The sequence below is a fragment of the Felis catus genome, chromosome A1 (genome assembly GCF_018350175.1).
Source record: "Felis catus isolate Fca126 chromosome A1, F.catus_Fca126_mat1.0, whole genome shotgun sequence".
Taxonomy (NCBI): Eukaryota; Metazoa; Chordata; class Mammalia; order Carnivora; family Felidae; genus Felis; species Felis catus.
The window spans coordinates 38,274,844-38,286,131 of NC_058368.1; the positions used below are offsets into that span (position 1 = coordinate 38,274,844).

General features: G+C 35.3%; 1 pseudogene; it reads right to left on the bottom strand.

Moving 5' to 3' along the window:
* Window positions 1–9,837: 9,837 nt before the first annotated feature.
* Window positions 9,838–10,540, bottom strand: LOC101098510 (annotated as a pseudogene).
* Window positions 10,541–11,288: the final 748 nt, after the last annotated feature.

The window sequence follows — 11,288 nt, forward strand, 5'->3', positions numbered from 1 at the left end:
AGTAACTTAAAAATATAGATGTAATATCCCTCCTCCCATAAGAAATTCAAAAGAAGCTGAATGTTCAAATTAGTTCTCTAGGTCAACTAAGTTAGAATCAGATTTCCTTTGCCTTGCCTTTGTAATAACATCATCACTTCAGTCTGCAGGCAACACATTCATCTTAAGGATCAGAATACAGTGATAAGCATAGAGCCCTGGCAACCTGCTTCTTTAACCGAAAAAGTGAAATTTTCCAGAGGATCCTCAGAAGTTTGGAAGTATCTCATTGACCATAATTGTTTCTCAGGCCACAACTGGCTGCCAAGGAGATGGGAAAGGATATTTTCATATCCAAGCCTATTTAGAAAAGGCAGACAAGACAGAGAGAAAGAACACAGAATGAAAGTGTATTCATTATTGTATGATTCAGTGATTGCAGATTATATGTCTTGCTTAACACCTCACTTCCAAAAAGACTATATATATATATATATACATATATATATATATATATATACACACACATATATGTATATATATATACATATATATGTATATATGTGTGTGTATACATATACATATATATGTATATATGTATATATATGTGTGTGTGTGTATATATATATACACACACACACACATATATGCATACATATGCATGCAGGGTTGGGGACAAGAACATCATTTAGTTATTTGACATTGTCTATTGTGTACTTTTTTTTTTTCCATAAGAACTCAGGTTTCATGTCCTTTTTGAACGATTATAGTAGATGTCTCTCACCTTTTAGCACCATTGCACTACTTTGGCTCAATTTATTTGGTCACTCAGAGTGATAGAACATATGAAAATATCTTGGTAAATTAAAGAGAGACCGATGGGGACTATTGATCATATGAGGAACATGGAGAGGCGGCACATGTTTATGACTTGCCAGGAAACCACTTATTGGGGAAACAGGATGAGTAGCAGGTATATGATCCCCACCCCCTGAGCTATTGCACTCTGGGGTGGCTCCCACAAATCTGGAAGGGCTTGATATCAGATTCCAGGAGCTGAGGAGGTGTGGAATTTTTTTTGAAATATGATTACTATACAGCATTACATTGGTTTCAGGTATACAACATAATGATTCAATAATTCTTTATATTATTCAGTGCTCACGGAAAGTGTAGTCACCATCACTGAATATTATTACAGTATTTACCATACTCTTTATGCTGTACTTCTCATCCCATCACTGACTTATTTTATAGCTGTAAGTTTGTATCTCTTCATCTTCTATGTCTATTTCACTCATCCCTCCTCCCCTCCCCTCACAACCTGTATTTTTTGTTGTTTTGTTTTTGTTTTTAGACTCCATATGTAAGAGAAATCGTATGATATTTGTCTCTTATTTCTTTTAGCGAAATATTCTCTGTGTCCATTCACCATGTGGCAAATGGCAAAATTTCATCTTTGTATGGCTGAATAATATATGCCACATACTCTTGATCCATCCACCTATCAGTGGACACCTAGATAGCTTCCATATTTTGGCTATTGTAAACAATGCTGTAATAAACAAAGGGGTGCATATATCCTTTGAAATTAGTATTTTCATATTCTTTGGGTAAATCTCCAGTAGAATTACTGAATCATATGGTATTTCTATTTTTAATTATTGTTTTGAATGACAGTGTGAGCAGGGGAATGGCAAAGGAAGAGACAGAGGGAAAGAATCTCAAGCAGGCTCTACCTTCAGCACAGAGCCCCACATGGGGCTTGATCCCAGGACCCTGGGATCATGACCTGAGCCTAAATCAAAAGTCAGATGCTAAACCAACTGAGCCACCCAGGCATCCCTAATTTTTAAATTTTTGATGACCCTCCATTGTGTTTTCCACAATGACTGTGCCAATTTATGTTCCCACTAATAGTGCACAAGGGTTCCTTTTTTTCATGTCCTCACCAACACTTGGTATTTCTTGTCTTCTTGATGATAGCCATTCTATTTCATGTGGTTTTGTGAGGTAGTATCTCACTGTGGTTTTGATTTGCATTTCCCTGATGATTATTGATGCTAAGCATCTTTTCATATGTCTTTTGGCCATCTTGATGTCGTCTTTGAAAAAATGTCTATTCAGGTCCTCTGCCTATTTTTTAATCAGTTTTCTTTATGTTTGTATTGTGTAAAGTTCTTTACATGTTTTGGTTATTAACCTTTATTGGATATATAATTTGCAAATATTTTTAAGTATCTTTTCCAATTCACTAGGTTCTCTTTTCATTTTGTTAATGGTTTTTTGTGCTGTGCAAAAGATTTTTGTTTCAGCATAGCTCCAAAAGTTTATTTCTGCTTTTCCCTTGCCTTAGGAGACCTATCTAGAAAAATGTTGCTAAGGCCAATGTCCAATAAATTACTTATTAAATTTTTAAAGTTTATTTATTTTTGAGAGAGAGAGTGTGTGCCCATGGGAGCAGGGGAGGGTAAGAGAAAGAGGGAGAGAGAGAATCCCCAGCAGGTTCTGCACTGTCAGCACAGAACATGACATGGGCTTGATCTCATGGACTATGATATCTTGACCTGAGCAAAGTCAAGAGTTGGACACTTAACAGACTGAGGCACCCCAATGTCCAAGAAATTATTGCCTGTCTTTTCTTCTAGAGGTTTTATAGTCTCAGGTCTTAAATTTATATCTTTAATCTACTCTGAGTTCATTTTTGTGTGTGAAAGAAAGTGGTCCACTTTCATTGTTTTGCGTGTAGCTCCAGTTCCATTTATTGGAAAGACTGTGGTTTTTTATTTGCTGTTCTTGTTGCTTTTTTACCCATTCTATATTTTTGCCTCCCTTGTCCTAGATTAATTGACCATATATGCATGCATTTATTTCTGCAGTCTTCATCCTGTTCCATTGATCTATGTGTCTGTTTTTGTGCCAGTACCATAGTGTTTTGATTCCTATAGCTTTTTAGTATATTTTGAAATCTGAGTCGTGATACCTCCAGCTTTGTTCTGTTTTCTCAAGATTGCTTTGAATATTTTTTGAGTCTTTTGGTTCCACACAAATTTTAGGATTATTTGTTCTAGTTTTGTTAAAACTATTGGTATTTCAATTGAGATTGCATTGAATCTGTAGATTTCTTTGGCTTCAATAATATTCTTCCGTGAGCATGGAATATTTTTCCATTTGTTTGTGTCACTTTTAATTTCTTTCATCAGTATTTTATAGTGTTCAGGTCTTTGACCCTCTTATTCCTAAGTAATTTCTTCCTTTTCCTTTTCCTTTTATCATAAATGGGATTGTTTTATTTCTCTTTTTTGCTACTTCGTTATGAGTATATAGACATGCAACAGATTTATGCATGTAACTTTTATGTACTGTGACTTTACTGAATTAATTTATCTGTTCTAGTAGATTTCTAGTGGAGTCTTTGGAGTTTTCTATATCATAGTACCATGTACTCTGCAAATAGTTAAAATATTAACTGTGGGGTTTTTATAAATGGGCTTTATTTTGTTGAAGTTTGTTCCCTCTAAACCTATTTTGTTGAGAGTTTTTATCATGAATGAATGTACTTTGTTGAATTATTTCTCTGCAGTCTTGAGATGATCATATGTTTTTTATCCTCTCTCTTGTTCATGAAATGTATCACATTTATTGATTTGTGAATATTGAACCACCCTTGCATACCTAAAATCCTACTTGATTATGGTGAATGATTTTTTAATGTTTTATGGAATTCATTTTGCAAATATCTTGGTGAGGATTTTTGTATCTATGTTCTTCAGTTATTGGCCAGTATTTGTTTTTTTATTTCTTTGTTTTTTAGAGTGTCTTTTTCTGTTTTAGTTATTAGGGTAATGTTGACCTTACAGAATTAGTTTGGAAGTTTTCCTTCCTCTTCTATTTTTCAGAATAGTTGAGAATAGGTATATTCTCTGATTTAAATATTTGGTAGAATTCACCTATGAAGCCATTTTCTCCTGAACTTCTGTTTGTTACTTTTTTTTCTTTTTCTTTTTTTTTAAATATTTCAAGTTACTATTGATCAGTCTATTCAAACTTTCTATTTGTTCCTGATTCAGTATTGTAAGTTTGGTTGTTTCTAGGAATTTATCAATTTCTTCTAGACTGTCCAATTTGTTGGCATATAATGTTCCATAATATCCTGTTAAACTTATTTGTTTTTCTGTGGTATCAGTTATTTCTTCTCCATTTCTGACTTTATTCATCTGAGTTCACTTCATGCATCTGAGTCCTTGCCTCGACTTTGGTATGAATTGCTATAATTTAATTCACTGCCAGCTTAGTTATTTTGGTAGGTGGTAGCATTCAGCTCCCCACCCCACCCCTGCTTTTTATAGCATGATGTAGGGCCTGAAATACAAGCACTTTTGGATAGCTATAGGATATAGTAAGCCAGTGAAAGATTCATCACATCAACAATCATTGCTGGGGAAGCAAAGATCTCTTCATGATGCTGGGATTCGAGTTTTGGAGTTGACTAGGATACCAATTGTCTAAGTATTGGGCAGGAATTTGTTTCAATGGAGTGTTAGAGGAGGCCAACCTGTGAGAGTATAGACTTCAGGGGATCAGTCAATTCTAGAGGAAGCAGTTAAACAATGTAAATATCATTTAAAATGTTACCCTAAAAAACATTTTAACTGATCTTAAATATATATCCTAATTACATATCCTGGAAACATTGTAAGTCTTTGTGTTAGGGTTGCTTGAAATTTTATATTCTCCAAAAAAGTTTTCTATATATATTGCAAAAATGCATAAAAGTTGTATTTCTGGCTCCTGTAAAAACTGGCAGTTTGTATAAAGATGGTTGTATGATGGAGAAATGAAAAAAAGCTGTACTATACTGTACTGACAAAGCTTGAAAGAGAAAATAACATTTTCTGATACACTTAATTTAAAATTAAAGCCTTTCACTCTAGAAATAAATACACTTTCAATTTTATTATGAATTTTATATCACTACTAAGGGAGGATAAGTCACAAAATGATATTATCACCATCTACAATTACTGAACTTTGATTTTAAAAAATATTATTAAAACAATTCCTATCCTATAACTTAAATAGTTCTTAATGTTTGTGTCATTCTTAATATAATCTCCAACAATTACACCTTGAACTTTTAACAAAATCTATATATAATTAAATCTATTTTTACATATACATTTCAAGCAGCACTATATTTCAGTGACATTCCCTGAAGGAACATAATTTTTAGTACCTTAGCATAAATCAAAACTGCCATAGAAGCAGCACTGGTCATTACCTCAAATATTTAATAACTCCAGGAAGAAAGAAAGGATGTGACTAAAATGTTGAGTTCAAGGGGGAATGGCCATTTTTAAAAATATATGCTTTCTTTTTTAAACAGTGAGTATCTTATTATAGTATCTTATTAACCCTTAATGTCCTTCCATGAAATGCTAGACATACTTAGAATCAGAGTCAATATTTATGGGCCTGAAAATTTTTATCTCTACAGAAAATATGCAGACAAGTCATAAAAGAGCAGTTTCTTTGTTTAGCAACCTCCTGTCCACATGAGCAGGGAGTTCACAGGCTAGACTCCTGTCACCCCAGGACGATGAGTCAGGACGTCAAGCCAATAGGCTTGGTGCCCACTGTCCTGAAAGAACAGTAGCCATGAATCCACCAAGTTCCCATCTCTGCTGTTATGAAAGAAGAATTAATCCTATTTCTTTCAAAAGTCATGCCCTCCATCTGCTCTTTGGATTCTATTTTTTATCTTCTTCCTGGAAAATTTATCTTAACAATCATATTCATCTTTCTTATGCATTGTATCAGTCTCTGTACATTGTCGGTCTCATTGACCTACAGAAATGCTCACATCTCTTCAATTTTAGGGGAAAAATCAAACTACACCCCCAAACACATGATTACAAGTTCTGCTCTGGAGTTGTCTCATTCTCACTTTAGCTTAATAACCATACTTTTTGCAAGTTCTGTAGAAGTTCAGTCTCCATTTCCTCTGCTCCAAGGATTCACAGACTTCCTTAAGTAGATCAAATGCACTATGGCTTCCTCACATCACAGGATTTTTTGTCCTAATTTTCCCTCTGAAATGCTTCCAGTTGCACACTGTCCACTGGCACTTAACCCAGTCAAATGCCATTCATTCTTTAGATATCAACTCAAGCATCACTTTCTCAGAAACTTTTTAAACAATTTGTAATATACCCTCATCTAATTGTATTTTTGTTTTTGTTTTTGTTTTTTTTTTTCACTCTGGAATCACCATTTCATCAGTGTGCTATTTTGATCACTCACTGTCTTCTTTCCTAATAGCAGGAAGATCCATCAGAACAAAGGGCTGTTTCTGTTTCTATGTATCTGGAATCTTCAGTGCTAAACATAATTGGCACACAGTAGGCCCTCAAATATTACTGAATAAGTAGTTTCAGGTTCGAGTCAGTGAGTCAGAGATGATTAATTTGGTTAATTTATGCAAATCTGGCATTCTTCCAAGGACGTATCAACAAAATTTGAAGATTGCACACTAGGAAGTTTTAAAGCAGTCTTGCAAATGCGAGAGAGATTATTAATCTCAAACCAAACATCTTCACTGCACTTTGGGGAATGATAAAACACACCAAAAAAGAAAAACCTCTTAAAATTTCAGTGGAATAGCATGCATTTTTAATGCATGGGTTTTGTTCATCTTTGAAAGTAGAAATACACTCTGTATTAGATTTCTGGAAACTTAATTTGCACACTACTATAATATGCAGGATTTTATGTAAAGTAACCTGGAAGAGGTAATGGAATATAAATCCTGAAGAGCATACTATGAGTCACTGAAATTACATCTAACTTTTCAATGAAAAGATTTTTACCAAATCCATGGCAGTGTCATAATTGTTACTGACATTTTTATATTTTTTCCTAATATTGCACAGAAATCTGTAATCTGGAACATTGTAAAAATGGCTCAAAATTGTAGTCCTACAAACAGAATTTTACCTAAAAGGCATGTTTTTACAAGGAGTATATTTTTATTCTGAAAAAAAAACTGATATCCAAATTTACAGGGAAAACTTAAAATTAGTTGCTATTGTTTGTTCTAAATTGTAAATAAAAATATATAACTATATATATGTGCATATATATGTATGTATGAAATCAAATGGTATAATTTTATATTGAAAGACCCTCTATTTAAAAAAAATAGAGATACATTCAAAAGATTTAATTTCACAAAAGCCCTGAGAATGGACACTAAATCTATCAATACAACATACCCAGTGCTTTGATGGCCAGTGCTTAACAGACTCTGAAATGTCACTGAATTGATAGGTTTTATATTTCCATTCTGTATTTGAGCAATTTCTCCCAACTTCATTTGCCATCCTGCTTCTTTTTGTTGATAATCAGGATATCTTCCAGTAAAACATACTTTCTTTGGGGACTAATCAAAACCCTGACTAAGTCAGGGTGCCAGAGACTGATAAGCATGTGATGCTTCGTTCTCATTGCTAACCCTGCAGAAATAGACAATATAGAGGAGGCAAATGAGAGGATACTGAACCTTAAATGAGCTATTTCAAGCTATTGTTTTCCAACAGACCCTTCAGAGCACATCTTGTTATAATATTCCTGATGAGATATTCCAGCTTATTAGACAGCCAACTGTTATAGCAGTAATGTGGCCTCATTTAACAATATTAAACCCAAATGGCTATCAATGTTCAGAGCTCCTCTTTGTCACAGTAATAACCTTTATTTCACATTCTCATATTTTCTCATTGGCAATAGCCTGAAGAATTAATTTGGAGTTTCTCTGATAACATACAAAGTTGAATATCTTCCTTGTACCCACTGAGATATAGAGGAGGAATACAGTATTGTGAGAATAGAGAATGAGTCAAATCTCTTATTTGACTCAAAGCTGAATTACCCACTATCAAGTAATTATTTCCGATTGTGGAATATTGTGACTAAATTCATTCTGGTACTAATTATGAGGTTAAAAAACACCTTTTCTTAAAAATAACATGAAAATTTTGATTTCAATTAGATGTTTTTAGCAAATACTTGGAGCACATTAAGTTAGAACCTAAAATAAATATGCAAGTTAAATTAAAACAAAAAATAAAGGTAAAATAAGTGATATAAAAATGTAGTAGTCAAATGTCCAAATCAAATGTCCAAATATAGCAATCTGCTTTTTTCTGTCAAGGAAAACCATAAACTCTAAATATATCTGTATTAAATACATTATAATTCAAGATGACTATTTAAATTATTTTATGAGGTAGAAAACACATGAGTGGTCAAGAGGGGCAGAGAAAGAGAGGGAGAGAATCTTAAGCAGGCTCCACACTCCGCAGAGTCAGAGGTGGGGCTCGATCCTCCAGCCCTGGGATCAGCAAGGTTAGATGCTCAACCAACTGAGCCACCCAGGTGCCTTCAAGATAACTTTTTTTTTAAGCCATCTTTGTGCTTGAGAAGTGCAATGTGAAATTATTGCCACCAGTATTACATAAATATTCATTAAACCAACATTACTGTTTGGCATCATTTGATAAATATATGGAAACAATTATAAGTTCTCACTGACAACATAACAATAGTCTCAAAATGTTGAAGCACGTTCTGCCCTAAAGCTGACGTTGATGATACTGAGCTACGGCATCCATTTCCTCTTGGATCAGGTTTGCAGGTTTTGTCTCAGTTACAAATGACAACAGCAGACTGCCTGTATGATGTGACAGTGATGGTTAAATGCCAAAATCCATTCTAGATCATTTATATGTTTTCACATGTAAGCCTCACTTAATTTTTTAAGGAAATTATTAAGATCCACATTATACAGTTTTCCCAAGTTCATCAAAGCTGATTGCTTGGTTCTAACCCCCATCAGCTGATTTCAAGAAGCATTTCCCCTATTATATAATATGCAGCCAAAATAACTATAACAGTAACTCTTATTTCCCTCTAATCCCTATATGTACCCTTATGTCAAGTTGTCTTATTAATCAATAATTAATGAATTTGCTTTAAAAGTCACAAAGATGATGACATCTAGACAAAATATATTGACCTATTCGACTGAGTCCAGCAGACAGCCAATTCTTTAGCTTTTTTCTCTCAAATAGAAAACAATTCTAGGGATAGCCCAGCCAGGCCCAGTTATATGTATATAAAACTAGATTATGAAGAAATAATATGTTTATTTTTATAATTTTTTATTTTTTAAATGTTTATTTTTGAGAAAGAGACAGAGTGAACCAGGGGGAGGGGCAGAGAGAGAGGGAGACACAGAATCCGAAGCAGGCTTTGAGCTGTCAGCATAGAGCCCGACATGGTGCTTGAACCCATGAACTGTGAGATCATGACCTGAGCCGAAGTTGGATGGTTAACCAGCTGAGCCTCCCAGGTGCCCATATTTTTATAATTTTTTAAAATTTAATTTATTTTGAGAGAGAGAAGGAGAGAGAGAATCCCAAGTAGGCTCTGCACTGTCAGCACAGAGACTCATGCGGGGCTCAAACTCATGCATCAAACTGTGAGATCATGACCTGCTCCAAAATCAGGAGTCTGAAGCTTAACAGGCTGAGTCACCCAGACACCCTTATATTTATAATTTAGTAAACAAAGTGATTATTGGCATTGAAGTATTTTCACAGGTAGTGAGTAGAATCTCACATGAGTTATATATATATATATATATATATATATATATATATATATATATACACACACACACACACACACATATATATACATATATATACATATCTTTATTTTTATATATATATATATATATATATATATATATATATATATATACATATCTTTATTTTTTAACTTTCCAAATACTATTTATTTCACTGAAACCTGGAGCCAGGGCAAGGGTGTGTGAATGTCTGGTAAACCACACCTATGCCTGTTGACAACAGTAACCTCGAAGACCAGTGTGCTGAGGGCTAGCAGCCCTTTTTCCACTGCTCCAGATAGCAGTGCTGTCCAGCTGTCCAGGGAACAGAGGTGGACAAAGGTCTCCATGACAAAGCCCTTATAGACACTAAGGAACATCTGTAGGAGCACTGCTCACAGAAAACTGTGGTATAGGTCATAGCGTGTTATCATCCAGACCTGGGCAGATGCGACGATGTAGTGGGCCAAACTGATTTTGGAGTCAGTGCTCATATGGATATATTTCCAGCCAAACTCAAAGCCCGGGGCTCCAACCCAGAAGGGAGCGCAGTGGGACATAATGGGCTTGGAGATGGTCTAGCCTGGGGCAGCAACCGTGATCTTGTATTCCCCCTTGCCTGCATTCTGTGACATCTCAAGGTTTAGGTCTATCAGGTCTGTCACATCCACACTGGCCTTGGTCAACTCCCCAATAAAGTCATAGATGCCACCTTCCTAGGTGGGAACAAAACGTAGCCAGGAACACCATCTTGCAAAGCTGCATGAGGAGGTGGGTGACCCCAGGCTGCACACACTTTCAGGAGGTGTTGTACTCGGACAGCCTGCTGTACTTGTAAGTGAGGAAGTAGGGGAAGTAGGCCAGGGTGAAGCAGTTCCTGAACTGAACAAGGCCATGATGCTGGCCACCTGGGCCCAGCCAAGTAGGGGTCTCTGGCTCTGTTGACCTGTGGCCCTGGGCCCGAGCCCACCTGCATCCCAGGCAACCCACCTGGTCTTCTTCAGGTGAGTCACTTAATGTACACTGTTCCAGAAGCCAGGCATTCTTACTCCTACCTACATGAGAGTCCAGACACAGTTTGCATGAATATTTAATCAAATCATTGCTGATTTAAAAAAAAAATTGTTATAATCATGTGCTTCTTTAAGAGAAGATGAACAATAACAATGTATGCAAAAGTGAATTTTGACAAATATAATAAAACATTTTAAAGTTATATAGAATTTTAATTTGAAAGAGGTTATAAGAGTAAATAGTACCATAATTTTTAAAGCTGATTGGGAATCAGAACTCTTAAGAATAATTAAAATTTGGGGGTGCCTAGGTGGCTCAGTTAGTGAAGCGTCCAACTTGGGCTGAGGTCATGATCTCCCAGTTCTGTGAGTTTGAGACCCATGGGGGTCTGTGCGGAGAGTGCAGAGCTCAGAGCCTGCTTAGAATCCTGTGTCTGCCCCTCACCCACTCACATTCTGTCTCTCTCTGAAAAATAAACTTAAAAAAATTTAAAGAATCGTTTAAAAATCCGGAGTGCAGTCCAGGAATTACATTTTTAAAAATTGTTCTGATCATTTTTTAATATATAACTGGTCCCCTTGAATAGCATTTGGAAACCTCTGAA